Genomic DNA, 21,997 nt, shown 5'->3' with positions numbered 1-21,997 from the left:
TAGGGAAGCTACTGCATCTCCATTGTTCAGATCTACATCATCTACACACTGCCCATGCTCCTCCCCTAACCCCCACCCCACACAACTGTGCCATGAAGAAAGAGTCCCCTGTTCTTCAGCAACTGAAATGTATGTCATTATTGTATGAAGACCACAAGCCTCAACTCCTCAAAGGCACTCAATATCCCTTATTATTTCTGTATCTGACTGCATTCAATTTCTTCAGCTTTACTATACGGTCAAGGCCTTCCTTTTGAATGATACCATTGAATCTTGAGATATGCTTGCATAACTTGGACGTTTGAGTAAATGCATTGACGTCAATAGGAGATTTGCAGACATTTAAGAGTTAGGAAGTTGATTTGTCATAGTAGATAATTAATTGTATTTTGCATTACATGAGTTGAACGGTTATCCTTTGTTTCGCCTGTTATACATCTCTCTGCAGCAACCAACAACGGAGACTAGAATGCATAGCTTAAACTTTCGTTAGACATCTAATATTTGGATTACATTTGTATGTCATACTCCACTCGCGATGAGCTGGGCAAAGTAAAATGAGTTTAACAATTCTAGGTGGGACTAGTGAGGGTAGAGGGTCAAGCACCAAAACAGGCGGGAAGGAAGAGCAAGGGAGGCAGACAGTGCCTAAAGTCTCATGGTTTGAGGCCCCAGGCAGCAGTGTTTTAGGGAGGGGGTCGGGGTGAATTGCACAGCACCTCCTCCCATTTCAAAAGGGCCAGGGCAGGAGACAGGAGGGCCAACTGTGTGTGAACCAGGGGGGATGAGAGGTCAAACGGAGAAAGCTGCTTCCAAGAATTGGGGCTCCATGTTCTCAGGACTTGTCTTCACCTTTTTTCCCCCTCTTCCCTCCTTTCTTTTTTAATTTGTCTGGACTGGAGTGAAATAGTGGCTGTTTAATATCCACAGAAAGTGTTACGTCATACCAAGGAAGTAAAATATATTTGTGAAGCCCTTTAGAGTTGTTGGACATGCCAGTGGATGGACATGTATTTTCGGGTGCTAATCATTATAAATGGTATGTCAACTTTCCCCATACAACTGAGACCTTGTGTCCAACTGTTGGACTTATTTGTGGATATCTTTTTCCATAGAACTGCATCCCCAGAGATCATAAGGCCACTATAAGAACATAACACAGACCAGGGAGCTATACGTTTAGTACAAATCTTTTATGTGTCAAGCACGGAGCATAATACAGACATGTTCAGTCTGCACTACAGGAAAATTAGGATTGTGAAGTGAAAAAGAACACAGTGAATGTCAGGAGCTTCTCACGGACACACACGCCAAAAAACATGTTTTTACTTTGTCATTATGGGGTAGTGTGTGTAGATGGGTGAGAAGAAAATACAATTTTAATAAATATTGAATTCAGGCTGTAACAAAATGTGGAATAAGTCAAGGGGTATGAATACTTTCTGAAGGCACACACAAAAGTGTACATACGTGGATGCACAAACTGCATACACCCCACAATCACAACATTTTGCAATCAATTGATAATACACATTGTATCCTTTCATAGCAGCTCCACCAATATATCTTCATAACTGTGTTACAGGACAGGTCACAATCGATCAGATCACTTTTGCATCCCAACCTCTCGACTCCCAGACGGTAACAAAAGTGTGATTCTACCACAAATTAAGTTGGGAAATGGCTGTGAGCAGCTGCACAAAAGACATAATTCAAACAGACTTTGAATCATTTGACTTTGGGATTCTTAATCTCAGTAGTGTAACAGAGTAGTTCCACTACCTCTGCCGCAGTAGTGCCCCCTGCCTCTACTCCCACCTCTACCTCCAAATCCCCCTCTACCTCTCTCACACGACAGGTGTCCTGCGGACCTCCTCAGCTTCTTCCTCTCCTCGTGGTGATCACGCTCCGCCTGCTGCTGCCGCTGTTGCTGCTCTGACTGAAGATCATTGAGAAAGGACAGGAAGAGAGAGAGAGAGATACTTTTCATTGGATTATGATTAAGCGACCTTGTGCAAAAAAAAGAATAGCGTTTCTATTGTCAAACCTGTAATCAACGTTGACCTTGGCACTGCTTCCTCCAGCTCACGCTGTAGTCCAGGGGATTTACCCAGCAGACACTCAGTCTCTCTGCAAGTGCGGGAGCCTTACCCAAACCTAGCTTGGCCTTGCACCATCAGTGTCCCATGCAAAACCAATGATATTGTTTTTTAAATCTGCAATATCCATGCAACTCATTGATAATTGAAGCATGTTTCGAAGGGTGCTGATACAGGATACAAATACAAGACAAGAGTCAGTCGCTGACTAATTTGGGGGCTCGACCTTTATCTGGGATTATAACACAAAGCCTAAACAGTCAAAAATGATCATGGTCAAAACAAAGCATTTCCTGTGACATTGGTCCTCTTCCGCATGCACCATTACAGATTATACACAGTGGCTACACTGCAGTGTCAACTTTAACCGGTACTTTCGTATTTTGTGTAAACATCTATGTTTGGGAGAACTGACTGATGGAGGTAAAATGTCAATGACAAGCTCTCTTTGTTACTGTTACTGAACCCAGGATCAGCAGAAATCCAGATTAGTAGTCAAATGGAAAGTTGACCTCAGCAGCCCAGTCACCCACACACTCACGTTCCTCATGAATCATTCTGACTGAATGGACTACAAGTGAGAAGAACATGAAAAGGACTCTGGATAAAAGAGACTGCTCCATTTGAAAAGACAGGACTGTGAAGGTGGCATTTGTTGCACGCAAATCACACATTGTCCCTTTCAGTGGCTTATTATGCAATGGTGTCACTTTCATGACTTACCTTCTTGAGGGTGAAGGTGAGCTGTTTGCTGCCGACAGCAGTGTCAGCCACATTTACTGTTCCAGAATGTTCCTCCAGTGATGCTCTGTTAGACAGTAGACACATATGTCAACATGGGACACATAGGCAGGTCTATCACGAGCATGAACAGATGCATGCATGCACACACACAATATAATGGTGTTGAATTGCAGTACCTAGAAAGCCTATTTCCTATACTGCTTTCACATAGGATTCCCGGTATTCTGCCTGTAAATAAATTGGGCAATGCTTCTTTCAAACAGCCCTATTTTTACTTCTTTCTTGTCGGCATTCACCTTTTATATACCATTGCTTTTGCCGGGAAGGAGCAAGAGACATTAAACTTTGACCCGGTTGTTGTAGTCAGTTTAAATTCAGACCCTCCACTGCTTTCATTTCTTCACACTCACAACAGTAGAGCGGGTGGCCGGAGAAAGCAGAGCTAGGTGGGTGGAAAGGACGGATCAGGCAGAGCAGTGACTGTATGCTTGCATGATAGTTCATATCTCCAATCATCTTTGCTGATAGCAATGTGTTTCCAACATGGAGGAATTGGTCTAATTTAGTATGTATGGTAACGCTTCAACCCTTAGCTACCTTTTCCAATTCAAAAGAGCCAAAATGCGTCAGAGGATAACCCGCCAGCCCGGCTTCGGTTGGGTCATTATATACTGCTCAAAAAAATAAAGGGAACACTTAAACAACACATCCTAGATCTGAATGAAATAAATCATCTTATTAAATACTTTTTTCTTTACATAGTTGAATGTGCTGACAACAAAATCACACCAAAATAAATCAATGGAAATCCAATTTATCAACCCATGGAGGTCTGGATTTGGAGTCACACTCAAAATTAAAGTGGAAAACCACACTACAGGCTGATCCAACTTTGATGTAATGTCCTTAAAACAAGTCAAAATGAGGCTCAGTAGTGTGTGTGGCCTCCACGTGCCTGTACGACCTCCCTACAACGCCTGGGCATGCTCCTGATGAGGTGGCGGATGGTCTCCTGAGGGATCTCCTCCCAGACCTGGACTAAAGCATCCGCCAACTCCTGGACAGTCTGTGGTGCAACGTGGCGTTGGTGGATGGAGCGAGACATGATGTCCCAGATGTGCTCAATTGGATTCAGGTCTGGGGAACGGGCGGGCCAGTCCATAGCATCAATGCCTTCCTCTTGCAGGAACTGCTGACACACTCCAGCCACATGAGGTCTAGCATTGTCTTGCATTAGGAGGAACCCAGGGCCAACCGCACCAGCATATGGTCTCACAAGGGGTCTGAGGATCTCATCTCGGTACCTAATGGCAGTCAGGCTACCTCTGGCGAGCACATGGAGAGCTGTGCGGCCCCCCAAAGAAATGCCACCCAACACCATGACTGACCCACCGCCAAACCGGTCATGCTGGAGGATGTTGCAGGCAGCAGAACGTTCTCCACAGCGTCTCCAGACTCTGTCACGTCTGTCACGTGCTCAGTGTGAACCTGCTTTCATCTGTGAAGAGCACAGGGCGCCAGTGGCGAATTTGCCAATCTTGGTGTTCTCTGGCAAATGCCAAACGTCCTGCACGGTGTTGGGCTGTAAGCACAACCCCCACCTGTGGACGCCGGGCCCTCATACCACCCTCATGGAGTCTGTTTCTGACCGTTTGAGCAGACACATGCACATTTGTGGCCTGCTGGAGGTCATTTTGCAGGGCTCTGGCAGTGCTCCTCCTGCTCCTCCTTGCACAAAGGCGGAGGTGGCGGTCCTGCTGCTGGGTTGTTGCCCTCCTACGGCCTCCTCCACGTCTCCTGATGTACTGGCCTGTCTCCTGGTAGCGCCTCCATGCTCTGGACACTACGCTGACAGACACAGCAAACCTTCATGCCACAGCTCGCATTGATGTGCCATCCTGGATGAGCTGCACTACCTGAGCCACTTGTGTGGGTTGTAGACTCTGTCTCATGCTACCACTAGAGTGAAAGCACCGCCAGCATTCAAAAGTGACCAAAACATCAGCCAGGAAGCATAGGAACTGAGAAGTGGTCTGTAGTCCCCACCTGCAGAACCACTCCTTTATTGGGGGTGTCTTGCTAATTGCCTATAAATCTCCACCTGTTGTCTATTCCATTTGCACAACAGCATGTGACATTTATTGTCAATCAGTGTTGCTTCCTAAGTGGACAGTTTGATTTCACAGAAGTGTGATTGACTTGGAGTTACATTGTGTTGTTTAAGTGTTCCCTTTATTTTTTTGAGCAGTGTAATTAAAAACAATGCATTCTAAAATAAATCACACACATGCCTCGCATGCTTGCCTTTGGTGAGTTTAGGCCATAAGTTAGCAGTTTGCCTACTTGTATTTGGATACTCAAAACGTTGTCAGATGAATTTCATTAGGGGTAGTAAGCTAGCTCGTCTTGTTACCTTTTCAGAGTCTGTGGCTTGCTTGGCTAGCAGCCCCAGCTTCTTCCTCCTCTTTTGCCCCACTTTGGACACGATGGGGTTGAGCAGGCGGAACTCCTCACTCTGCTCCTCCACTTGGTAGTCTGGGTTCTCAAACATCACCTGGAAACGCTCGTCGCTAAGGATGCTGGGTAGAGCCTGGCAGAGAGAGTGTGAGAGAGGATTTGATTAACAGCTTAGGCAGCTGACATTCGCTAGATGAGCATATTTGAGATATGTAACTGACAAAATAATGGAAACACTTAAGTAAATATGGGATACAAAGTATATTGAAAGCAGGTGCTTTCACACAGGTGTGGTTCCTGAGAATATTAAGCAATTAACATCCCATCATGTTTAGAGTCATGTATAAAAATGCTGGGCAGGCCATTATTTTGGATACCATGGCTATGCCCCCATAAGATGACAATGGTCCCAGGCACAGAGCATGAGTGGTCACTGAATGGTTTGAGGAGCATGAAAACGATGTAAACCTTACGCCACGGCCATCTCAGTCACCAGATCTCAACCCAATTGAACACTTACGGGAGATTCTAAAGAGGCGCTTGAGACTGAGTTTTCCAGCACCATCAACAAAACACCAAATCATGGAATTTCTTGTGAAAGAATGGTGTCACATCCCTCCAATAGAGTTCCAGACACCTGAAGAATCTATGCCAAGATACATTGAGGCTGCTCTGGTGCCCAACGCCCTATTAAGACAATTTATGTTGGTGTTTCCTTTATTTTGGCAGTTACATGTACATGCCAGTTCCCTCTACATTACCTTAGAACCCCAAATATATAAACCCAGCCTACAGCTCTGAAAAGACCAGTATAGGGCAGTCCCTGAAAGAAAAGAAAAAATCTTGGTCGACCAAGAGTCGTCTGTTCTTTCGACCAATCAATTGGTCTACATTTTTTTAGTACTATTTTTCCCTATATAGACACACCCAATGTGTTTTAAACCCTCGAGTCGATGTCCGCGCATAATCAAAAAAATCCAGATAAAAATCTGTCAGTTTAAGCTAGCAATATCTGCCTGTGTAACAGGTGACAGAGCTAGAGCAGTGTTTGGTGGACTATGTGACATCCCAAAATGTGTCTGTAGCGTCCGAACGGTTTGGCCTAAAAACTATTATGACCCTTCTATGGTAAGACGATACTCTCTCGAACACGGCTGTGTTCGCCGTTTTGCTCTCGTCTGAAATCGGTACAGCCGATCTGACAACTTCAATCTGTAGCGTCCGAACAGTTTGGGCTACACACTAATATGACCCCTCCGTGGAAAAGTGAGACTCTCACCAACATGTCAGTTAATTTTGCTATTGCCAACTATGTAAAAATAGCCTACATAAAGCCAAAAAATTAAAATAAAGCCATAAAAATAAATATCCTATAAATCACATTGGCTATGCATGGCCTGTCTGCAAGAAACTTGAAACATTGTATCAACTATCAACTTGGTTCAGCCTGAAGCTCTTGCTAGCAAACTTGCAACATTGTATAAAATATTTTGGGCACTCAGTTTCCAGCACCAGTGAGCTCCAGACAGACACAGCTGTAGGCTATTCCGCAAGGGATAAGAAGTAATCAGGTAGGCTTATTTCCACCGGATCAGAGCATGACATTTTTTCCCCTTTTCACGCCGAGTGGTTATTGAAAGAAAGCTGTAAAGATTTTTTTTAAATAGGCTATGTTGAGGAACTATTGTCATTCTCAATGCTCAATGGACTTAGTTAACTTGCTGTTTGAAGTGTAGAAAATATTACTTTTGAGAAGCGCCACAGTGCTGGTGAGTTAAGACAATCAGAAATACTATCAGATCCCCAAATGGGCATATTTAAATGCCTACATTTGCATGCAGGCCAGGTAGCCTAGGCCTACTTCTATGTATAATCAGGTGCGCGTCCTTACTCAACATTGACAGGAGATAAATAAAATAAAAAAAGACAATGAATAAATTGAATGAAATAAACCAAAACTTGTCCTCACAAGTGTAGCTTAGGTTGTGCAGTCCGCAAACAACGTGTCCACTCCGACAATAAGAACAGTAAAAGACTAATAGATAATAAATATATTGAATGAAATAACAGAAATGACCATAACCTAGCAAACATTGTAGATTAGAAATGATGGGAATTAACAGTAAATGGTAATACTACTGGGTGTGCCATCCCCGTAGCCTCCACAATGAATTAGTCCACTGAGACAGGAGTGAATCAGACAGGCGTCTTGTGTGCCAGAAAAAAATATACATACATTTGGAACTGCTCGACAAAGAAAAATATTAGTCGACCAACAGCCTATCGACCAAACAATCGACCAGTCGACTAAATGGGGTCAGCCCTAAACCAGTAGCATGTGAAACCCGAGTGTGTGTGCAGGTGTATTTGCTCCTACCTTGCCCTTCTTCCTGGCAGACAGTTCCTCCTCATTGTCTCCCTCCTCCATCAGTTTGAGAGCCAGCTCTCTGTTCACCTTGGGCAGCTTCTGTCTCAGCAACACAAAACACAACATATTAGCTATATACACTTCTTAGATAATTGTCTGTATCACCATGTCCTTCAATTAATCAATAAAATGTACACTACATGAAAATTAGTATGTGAACATCTCATTCCAAAATCATGGCCATTATTATGGAGTTGGTCCCCCCTTTGCTGCTATACAGAGCATTCAGAAAGTATTCAGACACATTGACATTTTGTTACGTTACAGCTTTATTCTAAAATGGATTCAATAGTTTTTTCCCCCCTCTTCAATCTACACACAACACTCCATAATGAACACGATGGTCACTGACAGATCTAGATTTCCTCTGTGGAGATGAGAGAACCTTCCAGAAGGACATTCATCTCTGCAGCACTCCACCAATCAGGCCTTTATGGTAGAGTGGCCAGACGGAAGTCACTCCTCAGTAAAAGGCACATGACAGCCTGCTTGGAGTCTCAGACCATGAGAAACAAGATTCTCTGGTCTGATGAAAACAAGATTGAACTCTTTGGCCTGAATGCCAAGCGTCACATCGAGAGGAAACCTGGAACAGTTCTTGCGCTGACGTTGCTTCCAGAGGCAGTTCGGAACTCGGTAATGAGTGTTGCAACCGAGGACAGACGATTTTTACGCGCTTCAGCACTTGGCGGTCTCATTCTGTGAGCTTGTATGGCCTACCACTTAACGGCTGAGCCGTTGTTGTTCCTAGACGTTTCCACTTCACAATAACAGCCCTTACAGTTGACCGGGGCAGCTCTAGCAGGGCAGAAATATGACGAACTGACTTGTTGGAAAAGGGGCAACCTATGACGGTGCTACGTTGAAAGTCACTGAGCTCTTCAGTACAGGCCATTCTATTGCCAATGTTTGTCTATGGAGATTGCATTGCTGTGAGCTCAATTTTACACAACTATCAGCAACGGGTGTGGCTGAAATAGACAAATCCACTCATTTGAAGGGGTATCCACATACTTTTGGTGATGTCATGTATTTTAGAAAGCCCTTTTTACATTAGCAGTGGCTATTTTATAAAGCCCTTTTTACATTAGCAGTGGCTGTTTTATAAAGCCCTTTTTACATTAGCAGTGGCTATTTTATAAAGCCCTTTTTACATCCTTGTTTGTCTGAATGTATTATATTTTTTAACAGTCACAGAGTATGATATCCCACCTTGATTTGTACTCTCTGTACCCTGGACTCCTCTATCTTTTGGCGAATCTTGTCCTTGCGGTACTCATCGTAGGCAAATGGATTGGCCATGGTCTTTACCTGGACAAGTCACACAAAACATATTTAGACACACAACTCTAACATCGTCAATCAACTAAGAATATGCAGTTATACACACACAAATAGGAAGACAAACACACACCCTACCTTATGGTACAGTCAGATGTCCATGAAGAAACCGTGCATGTAGTAGAGAAGTAGAGAAGATCCCACCAGGTGAGACAGACCGATAGTTGAACACATGGCAGGTAACATTTCCTGAACAGCTACATTATACATTTGTAAAATTATTGATGATTTATTCATAGCTCTGTATTCCACCTCCCTGGGGCAGGCTACATTTCAAGTGAAATTCATTGAAATATTTGTACTCTTTCAAATTGGCTGACATGCAAAGGACAGTAAGGCTTAGTAATGAACTTTGTGAAGCAGCCTGTTTGAATGTGCTGGAAGGAAATGACATGACTGTAGACAACTGTTTCTGTTTTTTTTTTTGCCCTGAGGTTGTGTGACATCAAGGCTGGTTGCTCCCATTTAAACTGACACATTCAGGACCATAGGGAACAGAGGGTAGGCCTATAAGTGGCCATTAAAATCTTAAGCTTTTACTTCATGTAACAGATTTTCATTATAACTGGTTTGTCCAAGCTCATGTCTTTCAACAGGACCGTAGTGATAGCTTGTTGAATTTTTCTGTCAAAATAGGCCTTTCTGCTAACATAGCTATTTGGTAAGAAACCTTCTGAGAGAGTTTAGATAAAGTTGTGTAATATCAGTCTCCAGACACCATTCCTTCAGCACTGAATGAACTTGTTAGTGACTGCCATGAGGCTTTTTGGTCCCTGTAAGATCACTTTAGTTCAGGAATGTGTGGTAGTTGTGGCACACAAGGACTGTGTGTGTGTGTGGTAACCAGATAGAAACCCTCTTTCCCCAGAAATCTTACTCTAGCCGCCGCTGCTGCTGGTCTGTTACATAACAAGGACACGTTTCACAGCTGCAGTGAAACGTTTCACAACTCTCCTTCCCTCCCTCCCCAATAACCGCCTTTCTCCTCCGTGTCATTTGATCTCTTTAGTGCTGACCCAAGCATTCCTCTGTTCTTTCAACCCCCTCTGTTCCCCGCCTCTTCATCTTTCCCCATCCCTCCTCCCATCTCTTAATTTCTCTCTCCATTCCGCCAGTGTTTCCCTTTTAGGCGGGACGGGTAAGCCTGGAGTGTATTCATTATGCCGATTCTGTTGCAAAACGTTTCTTAAACGGAAGCAAACGGAACGGTGGGGGGGACCCTACCTTAATTTTAACAAAATAAACTTTTGTTTAGTTGCAAAAATGAGTACACCCCTGGCCTAGCAGTGTTGCCCCAACCTGCCTAAATACAAAATGGCCTCCACTGAATGAAAAGTGTAGTGTACACAGCCCTGGAAGGTTCCTTAGGAACTTTAGGCCAAAAATAACTTGAATGCTCCATTCCAATTCAAGGCCCCAAACCTCTATGTAATAGGCACTTGTATTTCTGTAGATTTGAGAGGAACAAATAGATAATAGCTGATAGGTAATATGCCAATATATCTACCTCCACCCCCCTCTCACCCAGGTTCTCCAGGTCCTTGCGGGTGACAAACTTGTAATCATCGTAGATGGTACTCTCAGGGCTCTCCTCCAGCTCCTCTGTCAGGTTGTCCAGGAAAGAGCACCAGTGAGGAGCAGGTCCCAGTGCCTACACAGGGACAACATGTAGGGGAGGAAGGAGAGACAAGAACAAGGGATGAAGTGAAGGAGGGACAAGGAATGAAGAACAAGGAAGATTCATGGAACATTTGGAGAATTCTAATTCAATACATTTCTACTGCTCGAGGGCTGGTAAGGGAGGTAGGTGTTGGCAATGTTCCTATGGCTAGGTGTAGTTTCTTGTACTTATCCAATCCTCTAAAGGCTCTGAGGATGAATCGACAAGGATTGCCTGCGTTACCAGATTGGAATCACATCTTTACTTAAGATAGTTGAATGCTACTGGGTTCAATCCAAACTGACTTTTGTTTGTCTATAAAATCAGAGCTCAAAGTCTACGGAATGTCCACTTTGCTGGATTGAATCCCTGAGCTGACAAGGTAAAAATCTGTCGTTCTGCCCCTGAGCAAGGCAGTTAACACACTGTTCCCCGGGCGCTGAAGACGTGGATGCCGATTATGGCAGCCACCCCCGCACCTCTCTGATTCAGAGGGGTTGGGTTAAATGCGGAAGACACATTTCAGTTGAATCCATTCAGTTGTACAACTGACTAGGTATCCCCCCTTTCCCTCAGTGTAATCATTGACGAGCCAATGGTTAATGTTAACTTCCAAATGTTTCAATACTGTTCTATAAGCAGCTAGGGAGGCATGCGTTGAAGGCCTTTGCACACCACTCGAGTTAAAAACCTAGGGAGAAATGAACTCTCAGGAACTGGAATCATAAACCAAACAAGTTGACAACTTTGTGTTGGTTACCATTGATGTTCATAGCACACAACTGTGTGTGATATTTGAGGTTACCCGAGTGAAAAATGTAGCTATTTATTCAGGGCAGTTTGAGCACTGCTATGTGAATGTTTAATATCGGTCGCTGAAGTATTCTAAAACTCCAATAGCAAATAATAACACTTTTGCTGTTAACAGATAAACACAATATTTCCTAAGTTCAGTATTAGCCCTCATTAGGCCCAAACACATGCTAGTTAAGACCTTGTTGTTCTGTAGCTCAACACCACAGTGATCTAATCAGTGGTTGATGGATGGGACAGTACTTAGAAACTAATCATGTGTCAGTGTGGACATCTTTCAAAGCAGACTACTTTACAGTACACACAATCTTACTAAACAGAGACTACTTTACAGTACACACACACACACACACACACACACACACACACACCTTCCTAAACAGAGACTACTTTACAGTGTACACACGCTTTTCCTAGAAGAACTGAAAAGCTGGTATAGGGGTAGGCACAAGACAACCTGTTGCTGAAGAACATTCACAACCCGACAAGGGCACTTTCTAGGTGAAACCAGGTGGGCAGCTTTCTACGAATAGTGCCCTTGGTGTAGTTTTTTTTGCGGACCATAGAAAACCAGCCAAACCAAACTAAACAAATGAATGTCTCAAACACTAAAGCCCTCAAACAGAGATCGTCCTTTCGTGCCTTCTCTATACTGCCTTGGTCTGTTTGGTTTCAATTCCCACCCTGGAGTAAATCTATCTCATGGGAAGATTTGACTTTCAAACCAAACCTGCGGCACACTGAGATATGCAAAACTAGCCTGAGGGAGTGTGAGGATTGTAGAACTCAGTGATGTAGAACGTATTCATCTTGGGGTCTTCATTGGCAGTAAAGAGCATACCAGTGACGTTAAAAGAGAAGAAAAGCGTGAGATAAGCTAACGATATAGACAGATCATTTTCAGATACTGAAGTTAGCAAAGTAATAAACTAAGAAAGTGGAACTGTACAAAGGCATCTGCTGGTTTTGTTCGACTCCAGTTAAAAACCCTAACTGCATGTACATGCAGAAAGCAAAGCCCACATAAGCATAGGATGACAGTAGTACGTTTGCAGGCAGTAGACTAGACAGGGACAAGTAGACAACAGCAAAATAACCAAAAAGTCTTGCTGGGTTTTAAAATGTATGTTACCATTACTGACAAAAGCCTGGCTTGCTCATATCTTCACCTGACCACAAATCATTCATATAAATGGTTCTGGGGATTTGCTAAAAATGTGAAATTAGTGATTATATCCTGAAGGAATAAAGCAGACAATGGGCCTTTTTGTACAGCTCCATTCTTAGTTTATTACTTTGTTAACTCTAGTATGTGAAAAATAATGTAAGCATGCTTTAACAAAATCAAGAGAGCCCTGCGTGAGGGCCCCCGCCAACCCAGAGGACAGACTGAACTCTCTCTCTGAGGCTGACATGAGTCATGTTTTTAAACGGGCCAACACTTGCAAGGCCGCAGGGCTAGACGGTATTCCAAGGTGTGTACTCAGGGCATACACAGACCATCTGGCAGGTGTCTTCAAGGACATTTTCAACCTCTCATTGTCCCAGTCTGTAATCCCAACATGTTTCAAGCTGACTTCCATCATTCCTGTCCTCAAGAACTCTACGACATCATGCCACAATGACTACCGCTATGTAGCACTCACATCTGTAATCATTAAGTGCTTTGAAAGGCTGGTCATGGCACACATCAATTTCATCCTTCTCATCAACATCAGCAAGACCAAGGAGCTTATTGTGGACTTTATGAAACAAGGGCGGGTACACACCCCCATCCACAGGGCCGCAGTGGAGCCAGTCAAGAGCTTCAAGATCTTCTGTATCCACATCACTGAGGACTTATCATTGTCCTCTCACACCAGCACAGTCCCTCAGGAGGCTGAAACGATTTGGCATGGCCCCTCAGATCCTGAGGAACTTTTACAGCTGCTGCATCGAGAGCATCCTGATTGGTCATATCACCGTCTGGTATGGCAACTGCCCCGCCCTCGACCCAAAGGCCCTATAGAGGGTGGTGAGGACGACGCAGCGCATCACTGTGGGTGAGCTCCCAGCCATCCAGGACATACATGACAGGCGGTGTCTGAGAAAGGCCTGAAAAATTGCCAAAGACTCCAGCCACCCGATACATGGACGGTTCTCCATGCTCCAGTACCGCATCGGTGAATCAAGGCTTAGACCAACAGACTCCTAAATAGCTTCTATCCCCTGGCCATAAAAATCGCTAACAATCACTGCGCCGCCTCACACCAACACTGCTGCTAAAACTATTATTGATTACTACCACTACGCTGCTGTTTACTGATTGCCATTAGTATCTATTTATCCTGCTACTGGTTACTATTACTGAGTGTACAAGATATTAGGAACAGCTTTCTAATATTGAGTTGCACCCCCTTTTGCCATCAGAACAGCCTCAATTCTTTGGGGCATTGACTCTACAAGATGTCGAAAGCGTTCCACAGGGATGCTGGCCCATGTCGACTCCAATGCTTCCCACAATTGTGCCAAGTCGGCTGGATGTCCTTTAGGTTGTGGACCATTCTTGATATACACGGGAAACTGTTGAGCGTGAATAACTCAGCAGCGTTGCATTTCTTGACACACTCAAACCGGTGCGCCTGGCACCTACTACCATAAACTGACAAAACAAACTGTTTAAGACGCTAATTCAAGTTCAACTCAAGTGCTCAGTAAAGATTGATGTAATTAGACACAATTGCTGGTAGAGAAGCTGTCAGTGGACAGTGTGGCAGTCTTATTTAAAAAGCACAGTCCAAGCCCTCATTACAGTAGCACAGGGGTAAGCAACTAAATTCAGCCGTAGGACGATTTTTGTTGGAGCGAATGGTTGGGGGTATGTAAAATAATTAGTACACTGCAAATTGACCATAACTAAGCCCAAAAAGGGATTGTTCTTTTCAAATACAATCATTTCAAAACTTGATCACATTGAGACACAATCACATGTATTTTTTTTTTGGGGGGGGGGGGGGGGGGGGCACACACCTGGAAACAGATTTCCAAATTTTTCTGAATTCATGGTGATTTTACAGTTTTTTGTAACATAAAACGAAATCACTTGTGGGCCGTTTCTGTTGCAGACCCTGCAGGAGTGTTAAGGACTTGTTGATCAGGTCAATGGGCACCATCTAGTGGTAGTTGAGCATACTGGTAAATGACTACCCAAGAAAATAACAAGAGTGTGTTGGCCAACCCTCAGAGATAAACTTGGTACAGAAGCAATGTTTAGTGTATCTGGCTTATTGCTAATAGAATGTATCTGGTGATCTCACCAGAATCAGGGTAGATGTACACATCGTTGATGTTAGTCTGGGGCTCAATGGAACAGAACACCTTCCCCTAGGGTGAAACAGACCAGAGGTATGGTTAGAATATCAATTCTAGCACTGTGATAGTTGATGAAGGACAGACCACTAATTAACTAAGTGTCCAATGACAAACACATTTTTACTATCAAAAATGCAACACTATTTCCCCAATATTTATTGTAAATACTTAAAGCTGGAATATAACACTTTTTGGGCAACCTCACCAAGTTCACATAGAAATGCGAGTTATAGATCCATCTAAGAAGCGGTAGATCTGTTCTATGCGCGCCATTTTTTAAGTTTATTTTTGTGTCTTTTATTTTCAGTTTTGTACACCAGTTTCAAACATCGGAAAATAAAATATTTTTGGTTATGGAAAATATATTTCACAGCGGTTTAGACTGTACAATGATTCTCTACACTATACATTTCTTGTTTTGTCACAAACTGAAATTAGGCAACCATTAGAATTTTAGCAACCAGGAAGTGGTTGTGGAACGATTTCTGCATATTGCACCTTTAATTCAAAGTGAGTTGGCAATATTTTCTAAACCAGCATAAAACATCTTTGCTGTTTTTGGAACATCCAAACAATAAAAACACTTAAGTTTTCAAATGTCCAATCTGTCAAAATGGTACCAAATGTCTAGTTTAAAAAAACAATCACATATTTTTTCAACATTCATAAACATTTACTGTGTCTTTGTTCCAGATCTTGATGATCTTGGAGTCTGTGGTCAGAACCAGGTCTAGGGAACCAGGTCTAGGTGGTGCTGAAAGTTGACAGGCTTGATAGGAAGGCCGTAGTAAGGGTCTTTTACCAGCAGGGGATGACTGGAGCGCAGGTCGTAGAGGAGAACCTACAGTACCAGGCAGACCGATTGTCAATAGGGAAACTTGTGGGGAGGACTACAGTTAGGCAATAAGTCAAACTCAACATCTATTCCAGAGTTTTCCGCAATATCCTAGCTATTACGTTCATTGTAAAAGTTCATACCTGACCAGTGCTGGTTCCCACAGCCATGGTGAGAGAGCCATTAAACTTGAGTGTGCTGACCGACGGCAAGCCCTCCACTCTAAAAACAAACACATTCACATCATGGATTAGAACAATGGTGTTTTTCTAGATGCATCTAACTGTTCATGTTCTAGTGGTGTACTTACATTGTTCCCTCTGTGACGCTGCTCAGGGCAGTCTAGCATCCCCACCCGACTTCGTACACGAGGGTCCCAGCATTCCACTTTCCCCTAACCACCGACAACACAGGGAACACGGTTAGACACACACACTCAAAATGTTCAATCCATTCACTTTGCGGCACATAGGCTCCACCCACCTCCGCTGTTCCTGAGGCCAACACTTGATGGACAGGGTTGATGTCACACACATTGTGCTCCCTGTCGGTCATAGAAAGGGCAAAACGAGACATGATCACACTACATGCATACTGCCGAGTCTTGTAATGACGATGTTTACAGTATTGTATTTTAATGTACAGCTGCATTCACAAATAAAGTATTCTACATGTATACTTACACAGCATCTGTCTGAAGGGAGTTGAGGAACCTGCCTTGCTCCAAATTGAGTCTGAATATCTCTGAGCTGAAAGAGACGAAAAAGGTCTGTCTTACTGTAGTGTCAACAGTAACAACTCCAACTTGTCAAGTTGAAGCCAAGTCTAATGATACATAGGAAATCAAGACAGTGAATGATCCAGCTTCGTTTGGCTTTTAACCCTTACCTTGCCCCAACAAAGTAGAGGTCGCAGGAGGGGTAGTGGTAGGCAAAGTCCCTACCAAACTTGGAATACGTGTCTTGTAGTAGTGTCCATGCTGCGAGTGGAACTCCACGTACCTGTTACACTGGAGAAACACCAGCTACACACACACACACACACACACACACACACACACACAATATCAGGTCACATTTATTTATTGAAAAAATAAAAAAGTTTGGGTAACCCCCACTGTAGGAAACAACCAAGGAAGTCTGTCTTACCTTCGAGTAGTCGTCAGACAGAATATCAAAGGCCACAACTGTGAAGGGGAAAAAAACACTTTCAGAACTAGCTACAAGACAAAAATAACATCTACCGGCAAAGACTTTTGCACAATGCAAAAGCTGTATTTATTGGTGTCCATCACAGCATGGCAATTGTGTACATTGGGTGTGTGTTTACTGAGAATGTGTGCCTGACTGCACCCTAGTTAAATATTAAATGTGAGACACCATCACTTAGATAGCTGGATCCTCTTCTTATGGACCAGCCACTCACTTCACAACAAAAGGAGGGACGGATACTTGCAGGGATTCCGATAGCACATTGGAGTTCCAGAGGACCATAGAAGCAAAATAGTTTAAAAAAATGCAACTAGGGGGTCTATCACTTACAGTCTGAATTCAAACAGCGCTCAAACTTCAAGGACAACTGATACGTGTCATAGCATCGGATTCTGGGTTTGTATGTGCCTGAAAGGATGTTAAAAGAAGTTGACAAATCCATACATAACAGTAATTACTTATAATACTGTCTACTCTAGTGATATATGCCGAATTTAATCTGAACGTGACAGCAAGCCAAATCCTCACCTGCTGCTAGAATGAACTGCCCATCCCTTGACACTTTGATAGAGGTGCACACTGTGGGCATTTCCAAGTCCTGGATGAGCTCGATCCTGCGTTGGATGTCTGAGAAAAAGCCGTTAGGGAGGTGAGGCATGAAATAATAGTCTGGCCACTTTGCCAGCACACAAACACCTGTAAGCCATTAGTTAATAAAGGAATACTCACCAACATTTTATTTTGCAATGTCCGTTTCTTCCGATCTGAGAGCCACTGGGAAACAAATATGGAGACGTGTGCTATTACATACTGTGGTTGTTATTAGAAGCTACTACATACTTTGTGACCTCAAACACAATTTTACAGCAATATATAAATATCCATGCCTGATGACATGGATGCAGCGTTAACCAGCTGCCTGACTGGCTAGTTGCTTAGCATGCCTTTGCTTCAAGAGCACAATAACTCATGAAAAAAGGACTTAACTACGCAATTTAATTGGTTATCAAATAATATTAGCAGTAGCTAACTGGCTTGCGTTTTTATTGTAAGTTAACTTGCTAAACTAACAAGAAAACTAGCCAGCTAACATTAGCTATTCATGCAACCGTGTCTTACCTCTGGAAGACTTTCCGTGACTTAAGTTATAAATCTTCACATCATTCACGCTGGATATCTGCATTGTCGAGGCTGTCAAAGACACTTTCCACTCATAACACCAATGTATAATATTTGTACATTCTGAGCATTAGTAAATATTCATGCCCCACGTTGCTACAAACAACAGAACGCGTTGGTCTGTACTTTTAGGTCCGTGTGGAAACGTGGACGCCACGCCACAAAACAACAGATGGTGTTCCCATTGATTTCTGTAAAGTCTGTAGGTTTTGTTTTTGGATGTTATATCAATTTAAGAATAATGATAGCGCAAACGAACACACTAAAGAATAGTAATACAATCCTCCTGATAATCATTTTACATTCTAGTCATTTAGCAGACGAACAATTAGGGTTAACTTCCTTGCTCAAGGGCACAACAACGGATTTTTCATCTAGTCGACTCGGGGATTCGAACCAGCGAAATAATTCAACTCTACTGTACTGTACCATACTGTACTGTAATGGTCACTCACACGTTCACTTACAAGCAGCCTGGTCTCATAGACTAGACGTAACATAGTAAATGTACATCATGGACACATAAATTAGTATGATATGTTATGTTTGATATGGTTACATAAGACAGATTGTTACTTAACCAACAATACAGTGCTAAGAAAAATATTTACTAAATAAACGAAAGTTTGAAAAAATAACAATAATGAGGCTATTGTGGGGGTAGTCGAGGTAGTTTGTACATGTAGGTAGGGGTAAAGTGACTATGCATAGATAGTAAACAGCGAGTAGCAGCAGTGTAAAAACAAAGGGGGTTGGGTCAATGCAAATAGTCCGGGTGGCCATTTGATTAATTGTTAAGCAGTCATATGGCTTGGGGGTAGAAGCTGTTAAACCTCTTAAGGATCCGCCCCTTTTTTACATTTTCGCCTAAAATGATATACCCAAATTTAACTGCCTGTAGCTCAGGCCCTGAAGCAAGGATATGCATACTCTTGGTACCATTTCAAAGGAAACACTTTGAAGTTTGTGGAAATGCGAAAAGAATGTAGGAGAATATAACACAAAAGATCTGGTAAAAGATAATACAAAGAAAAAAACAACCGTTCTTTTGTAATTTTTTTGTACCATCTTTGAAATGTAAGAGAAAGGCCATAATGTATTATTCGATTTTGGCCACTAGATGGCAGCAGTGTATGTGCAAAATTTTAGACTGATCCAATGAACCATTGCATTTCGGTTCAAACTTTTGTATCAAGACTGCCCAAATGTGCCTGATTTGTTTATTAATAACTTTTCATGTTCAAAATTGTGCACTCTCCTCAAACAACAGCATGGTATTCATTCACTGTAATAGCTACTGTAAATTGGACAGTGCAGTTAGATTAAGAAGAATTTAAACTTTCTGCCAATATCAGATATGTCTATGTCCTGGGAAATGTTCTTGTTACTTACAACCTCATGCTAATCGCATTAACCCACGTTAGCTCAACCGTCCCGTGGAAGGGACACCGATCCCAAAGAAGTTGGAGTCTTTTGGATCTAGACTTGGTGCTCCGGTACCACTTGCTGTGCGGTAGCAGTGAGAACAGCCTATGACTTGGGTGACTGGAGTCTTTGGCAATTTTTGGGTCCTTCTTCTGACACTGCCTAGTATATAGGTCCTGGATGGCAGGAAGCTTGGCCCCAGTGATGTACTGGGCTGTACGCACTACCCTCTGTAGTTCCTTACGGTCAGATGCCGAGCAGTTGCCATACCAGGCGGTGAGGCAACCGGTCAGGAAACTCTCGATGGTGCACCTGTAAAACTTTTTGAGGATCTGGGGACCAATGCCAAATCTTTTCAGTCTCCTGAGGGGGAAAAGGTGTTGTCGTGCCTTTTTCACGACTTTCTTGGTGTGTTTGGACCATGATAGTGTCGTGTCTTTGGCATCATTAAAACGGAAGACATGTTTATCAAATAACTCTCTGTAATTATTATTACACGATTAAACTGATTAATCATGTAACTGTAATTAACTAGAAGGTCGGGGCACCAAGGAAAATATTCAGATTACAAAGTTATAATTTTCCTAATATAACTTTCAGATATTATAATATCTGATCGATTAGTCTTCTGATTTAATGACGTATTCTTTACCTTGGTCAGTCTCATCCCAAACGTCGTAAATTGTTGGTTATCTGCACGAACCCAGTCTTCACTATGAGTCATCCATACATCAGTTGTCTTAAATAATTTATTTACTAATCTAAGTAATTCACAGAAATGCAAAACAAACAGATATGGTTACAAGGAAATGATAGGAGAATGTGCCCTAGTTGGCTAAACCGGCATGGCGGCTTGTTACACAAAGAAAGAGGGTTGGGCTTGAATGAAAGAGCGGGAAGACTGAGAAACGAAAGACACAGCTCCGCTATCGTAAATACAGAATCTTATGCATTCTAAATTACCGGCCATTTGGAAAAGGAAAATGCAATAAATATTTACAATGAGCTGCGCTTCGGTAGGTTGGTCGTAGATGCTGGCCGTGTTGGCCAACAGAGATCTTCCTGTCCTCGGAAGAATGTCACTGGTGGTAAAATGGATACGTTGTAGTATCTTCGTTGTGTGTTAGATTGGATCCGTCGTCCGTCCTTTCCTAGCCCATGTCTACAGCGGCCGCTGCTAACTCAACGGCTAGGAAGTATCACTTCTGTAGTGAATAAGGGTTCAAAGTTCATACTATTCGCAACCAAAACTCACGCCGAGGTTGGCTTAGTTCTGTACTTGACATGGGTGTCCTTTTAACGCAGAGGCTGCAGACCTCACGTACCCGGAACTGACTGGTTACTTTTTGTCACTGACTTATATAGTGGCGAGGGGAGAAGGGTGTGTTTCATCGTTTATAACCCCTGTCTCTTCACAGGGGCGGGCCACTGATTGGTCAGGGCTCTTTCCTTATGAAAACCCAATTCTCTCATTTGGAAGCTAAAATTACATTTAATCTCCTAACAAACAGTTTCAATATCAAACATTTAAATTGCACAACAATTCCATGTGAATCTGATCTATGTGAATTCACATCCATGTGAATGTGAATCTGACTAGAATGTGTAGACTTTCCCAGATATAGTTTATGTCGTCCTGTCATCAGTCATAATGTCTCAGATGACAACCGAACTGACATCCATACTTATTAAGTACCTGGTATATTTCCAACTCGTTCTATTACCGAAATATGGTTCCTTTCCACCCACTTGTTTGATGTTCCCAGACTCTCTATATTTAACAAAGGCTATTCAAAAGTCCTTCAGTAGGGTCAGAGAGAGAGGGGAAGGGAGAAAGGTATTTATGGGGGGGTCATAAACCTTACCCACAAGCCAACGTCATGACAATAGTTTATTGGTGATGTGGACACCAATGAACTTGAAACTCTCGACCCGCTCCACTACAGCCCTGTCGATGTGAATGGGGGCGTGTTCGGCCCTCCTTTTCCTGTAGTCCAAAAACATCTCCACGATCATGACCATGTACAACCTTGTGTTACAGTACAGTATGTTGATTAGGTGAATGTGTTAAGGGTCTAGCCTCATTGTCTACAGCTGGACAGCCATTCTCACCTATGTACCATAGCAGGAAAGTCCTCATTGAAAGTCCACTACACAACACAAGGTTAGGTAATACCATGAGGGTCTAGCCTCCAAAGAATATTACAAAACTAAAACAGCAAGGTTTTGCTGTTTTCTTTCTTCACAATTTACAAATCACAAGAAAGACTACCATAATGGCAGTCACTTCATCCAAGTGTGTAGCTCACAACATGATATATAAACAGTCATCAACCAGAGGAAGATAACATACAATTCAAGTCGGAAGTTTACATATAACTTAGCCAAATACATTTCAATTCAGTTTTTCACAATACCTGACATTTAATCCTAGTAAAATCCCTGTCTTAGGTC

General features: G+C 42.8%; 1 pseudogene; it reads right to left on the bottom strand.

Moving 5' to 3' along the window:
• Positions 1 to 1,172: 1,172 nt before the first annotated feature.
• LOC115161796 (nucleolar protein 10-like) lies at positions 1,173 to 18,122 on the bottom strand (annotated as a pseudogene).
• Positions 18,123 to 21,997: the final 3,875 nt, after the last annotated feature.

The sequence above is a fragment of the Salmo trutta genome, chromosome 25 (assembly GCF_901001165.1).
Source record: "Salmo trutta chromosome 25, fSalTru1.1, whole genome shotgun sequence".
In the NCBI taxonomy this organism is placed as follows: Eukaryota; Metazoa; Chordata; class Actinopteri; order Salmoniformes; family Salmonidae; genus Salmo; species Salmo trutta.
Note: the sequence above shows the minus strand (reverse complement) of the source record. Positions and strands in the feature narration are given on the sequence as shown.